General features: G+C 25.2%; 1 protein-coding gene across 5 annotated transcripts in view; it reads right to left on the reverse strand.

The window, feature by feature from the left end:
• The window catches only part of LOC102676081 (protein N-terminal asparagine amidohydrolase), a 17,318-nt gene that overhangs the window by 9,352 nt on the left and 2,779 nt on the right, over positions 1-5,187 (reverse strand). For 2 of the 5 annotated variants that reach the window (XM_031513170.1, XM_031513181.1), the window contains exons 2-3: positions 2,194-2,200; positions 709-840 (exon numbers count right to left, since the gene is read on the reverse strand). The gene's annotated coding sequence lies outside the window, so the exon portion shown is untranslated. Of the gene's footprint in view, positions 1-708; positions 843-2,193; positions 2,201-5,187 lie in introns of those variants that run through there. The other 3 variants (XM_031513168.1, XM_006608534.2, XM_006608535.2) reach the window with 2 other exon arrangements.

Here is a 5,187-nt window from a genome sequence, read left to right on the forward strand (position 1 = left end):
AAAGCAAAAAAGAAATAGAAATTGATAAATAATAAAGAAATTGATAATCGGTCGAATTCCTAAATTCGTTTCTTACAAATATATATATATATATTTTTACCATTTCTCTTTAAAATAATCGAATCGAATCGAAATAAATTTGGTCGGATTGATAAAATCATGTTAAATTCAATTTTTATAGCGAAGAAAAGAATAACTCGTTCGTCTTTTATTAGCCAAAATTATCGAATTTATGATTTTTCCTATTTTTTGGTCATCGAAACGATAACACGCATAATTATCGCGGTTAGATAATGGATAGCGCATAAGTTATCGTAATTGGATAAATATTGCCTAAATAAAAAAAAGATTTAGCAACGCTCATTCACGAGAATCACGAATAAAATCATTAACAATTATCAAATATAACCGTAGAATATTCGAGAATATCGATATCATTATCGATATTTTATCCCTCTTTTCAAAATCTTGATCGTTTCTCGTTATTCCTTCGAAGGAGATACTTCGTTTTCTTCCAATAACGAACGTTATTTATTTTCTCATATAAACATAATCGCGTTGATTAAAAAAAAAATTACCATTCTACCGTTCTCTCATCGAATAATACAATTGATGAAATATATTTAATAAATTTTCAATTTTCCTTCCGTTATGAAAAATAAAAATATTACGCGAAATTCTAACAAAAAAATATTTTCCGTTACTCACATTTTACGTTTTCTTTGAATTTTTCTTCAGGCCAATTGACACGTTCCCGCCGCCATTTTCCAAGAATATCTCACCTCTTAGTTTTGCTTTCACCTCTTTCTTCCTGTTCCTTCCAATTTTTCTCTACTTTTTCTGCAACAATAAGAAATGCACGAAATCGTTTATTAAATATACAAAATAAATTTAACATAATATATATATATATATATATATTATATAGACGCGCAGAGACAAAAACGAAAATTTTCTAATCGTATATACTATTTGTGTTTTTATTATTTTTTTGATTAAAATCATTTTCATTTTTTGAATTTAATTAAATTATATTTAAATTCTTTAAATTTTTTTTAAAATGTTTCAATTTATTAAAAATTCATCCCCATATATATATATATCTGAATAAAATTAAACGATATATTTTTTCAATTTAAACGGATTTGCTTTTCGGATCAATATTTAAAATATTAGAATCAAAAATAAGTTTCAACAATTAAAATAACTTATGAATTGTGAGCAACGATAGATTGAATTTTTATTCGAATCAATTTTTATTTAATCAATATTATAATTGCTTTATATATATTATAAAAATAAATTCACTTTGTTTCTGGTTCACTTGGATTATATGAATTAGGATATAAATTTATCGAATTTAAAATTAAACTTATTTTTCGTTAATATAAACGAATTTATATGAAAACGAATATGGAACATTCGATGAATGTAAATTAAAAATATATATATATATAATGTTATCTTCATTTTTTTTTCTCTTTTTAGGAATTTGTAAAAAGAAAAAAAAGATCGTGGCAAACTGAATTTACATACAGTAGTCCAAGAAGCCTGCAACCAACTGATTCTCTACATATGTATTTATGCGTTACTACTTCCTTCGATTGTTTATAAATGTATTCGCTTATATTAATCGAATAACATGTTGGTTGAATGACGAAGTTGATTTTTCTTTCTTCTCTCCCCTCCTCCTTCTCATCATATATTTTATCATATATAATGTAATGTATAATCGACTTGTATGTAAACTTTAATCGAAATATGCGAAACTTGTTGGTTCGATACGAAATTATTGAATCATCGATTTCGTTATAAATAACGAAAAGTTATCGATATAAAAATAATACCAGAACAAAAATTGTCGTTATATATTATTTTCAAAATTTTCGAATAATTTCTTTTAATATTCTAAAAGATAATGACAATAATAATTGTAGAATCATTTTTGAAAGAATGCGTAGTTATACGCATTTAATCCTCGTATGTATATACATACATAGGTAAGTAGTAGGAGTATAAATGGAAGGAATACGGATAGGATACGGCTTGGATGCGGACACGAACGTACATGTGCACTTACACACACCACACCAAGCTAGTCCGCATTCCTCGAGTGGAACAACCGGTACATGGTCCAGTGACTCTCAAGTCGCATCTCTCCAAGATGTATTCCAACACATCGGAGAGATGGACTCGTTATGCAACAGAAGACGAGAGTCAGTGGCCTAGTGGATTCGCGGAAGGTGAGCTGTCCTTCCGGGTCCTCCTCTCTTCTTTTCTTTTCACGACTACTCTTTTCTCTTTTTACTCGTTTTCTTTCTTTTCGTTTTGTTTCGTTTCGTTTCGTTTCACTACTTTCACATGAATACAACGGTTATATATAGTTTTCTGATAAATTGAAATCGAAAGTCTTATTATTCATAAGCTGGAATAAAAATGAAACAATTATTTTTCTTTCCTATATATTTTTTATTTATTGCATTTATATGCTCTTAAATGTGCATCTATATTTTTAATTTAGAGATAATCGGATGTGAATCGATTCTTTCTTAAATATTTTATATTTTAAATTTTCGTAATTTTTCATCTTTTTCGTATTGATCTTTTTAAACTAATAATAATCAAACTTATATGTCACACATTTTTTTTCTTGTACTCGTTTATAGCTCAAAAAATCAAAGCATTGAAAATCTATATAAGATTCAATTAAAATATGATATAACAATAATTTTTTCTATCAACTTTTTTTTGATATTTTCAAAACGATGTACGAACCATGTGTTCTTGTAAACCTCAAAGAGAGAAAATTATTTTCGAAACTAAATTTCTACTATCATACTTCAAGCTAAGTTTAAACCAGAGTTTCTGATTTATGTAGACCCCATGGGGAGTTCGGTTGCCAGGTCTCTCTACACACCTTCTTTACCCTCCGCGCACACGCACATATCCATTTATCTATGTGTTTCTATACTAATGCCGTTCATATACGTAGATACACAGAAGTATATACATACGTATTTATATCTATTCCCGGTGCAATGCTGTAACGATATGCATGTATATAAGAGTACGTTATTTTATTAGATATATATGCGTCTATGAAACGCATCATAGCATATAAATATGAACACTGAATATATGCACACTGATCATAAAAATGTAATGGAGCAAAAATTTAATTGTAATAAAAAAATGTAAACAAAATTATATAATTCTATATCAAAATATTAATTTCTTCTATATCATAACATTATATATATATAATATCATAACATTATATAATATAATATAATATTTATATATATATATATATTTATAAATATCTATGGGATAAAGGAATATTATAATAAATTTGAATTCTATTTCATATATCACAAAAATAAATTAATAATATTATCTTTGCATACAGAAACTTTTGTTTTAAATCAATAAATTTAAAAATTCCAATTTTTGTATGATTTTTATTTAATTAATAAATAATACTTTTTAATGTAACATTTAATGAATCATTTAAATTTCAAAGATATTCCATCGAACTAAAATAAATATCGATAAAAATTGTAAAAAAAAGAAATTGTATTATAATCATTGGGGATTAATTGTTTATAATTTTTTTTAGATATAAAAAATTTAATTCACAAACATAGAAAATCAAACCGCTCGTAAAATTGAAATTTTAGGGAAAATGATAGGCATATAATATTGGATAGCAAGTAGCTGTCACCGATCAACTAGCGGAAGAGTAAGGTTAACACCCTTTACTGGTCTTAAAAGCGTCTTAACTCAGTTTAGCTGGTGACTTACGAGAATTTCAAGTGTTGAGAGATTCGTATATTTACCATCATCACCGCGGCTATTATTATCCTTATTCTTATTGCTTAAAAATTGTTCATATTTCTTTTTTTTGTCTTTCAGCTTTACTTCTTTCATTTTATAATAAGCTAATTTATTCTTATACCATTTGAATGGATTAAAAATTCTTTGATTGCATTAATTACAATCAAAATGATCTGATCGTATCATCTCTTTCTTCTTTGAAAAAATTCTTTTCTTTTATCAAAAAATTGATAATTCTATTATTAATTGAAAATATTTAAAATGAATAGAAAAATCTGACATATAAATCCATGAGGCAATAATGTATGTATGTATGTATATATATATTGAATAACTACACTTAAATATAAGTATATTATACGCACATGATATAAAAAAGTACACGATACCGAGCACACGTAGACAACAAGATACAGTCCCGAAGATCCAGCGACCATGGTCAGATTAATGAAGCTCATACAAACAGTGATTCTCAATCGTTAATCGTTATTTCGCCAATTTATTTCGATATTTATTTATATATCGAGCATTTTTTCATAATAGAATTCTAATTACAAATAAATTTCACTATTATAATTAATAATGCAATATATGTATATATGTATGTGCAAAAATATATAAATTTGTATAAATATATATCTATATATTATTTTAATATATTGCTTATATCGCGTTAGTTTTATCGTTAATAAAATTTCATCATCGTTCAAGAATAACATTTCACAATTTTTAATTTATTTTTTTTAACTTCTTTCTTTCGACTTTAAAAACATTTTAAAATGGATTGGAAATTTTCTAATAGTCAATTATATTTTCTAAATACAATTAAATATATTCCTTTCTTTGATCAATTAATCTGCAATGATTATATATTGAAAATATGAATTAAATCAATAAACAAACGGAAAGTAATGTTAAAAATGTGAAATTAGAAAAAATTACATAAATAAATAAATAAATGAAAAAAATTATTATATATATATATATATATAGTATTTAATCACAAAATGATTTTATTTACATATGCATACATATGTATATATTTATAATGTTCGGATTCGATCGCACACGTTATTTGTAAATTGTGCAAGTTGTTCTGCGACGCAATTTTTCTTCATACGTATATGCATATAAATATGTAATACAATTTTTCAATTTGATATCACTTTCATAATACTACTTTGCATATTTCGCAATGAATACAAAAAATAAAGAATGAAAGTATTTATTTAGAAATTCATTCCATCCAATTTCAATTTTTTTTACTAAATCGTGAATAATAATGAAAAAGTTCTACTCGATAATCTTTCCTTTCTTTCTTTTTTCCTTCATTTTTTTTTTTTTTTTTTT

Source organism: Apis dorsata, unplaced genomic scaffold, assembly GCF_000469605.1.
Source record: "Apis dorsata unplaced genomic scaffold, Apis dorsata 1.3 scaffold_39, whole genome shotgun sequence".
Classification (NCBI taxonomy): domain Eukaryota; kingdom Metazoa; phylum Arthropoda; class Insecta; order Hymenoptera; family Apidae; genus Apis; species Apis dorsata.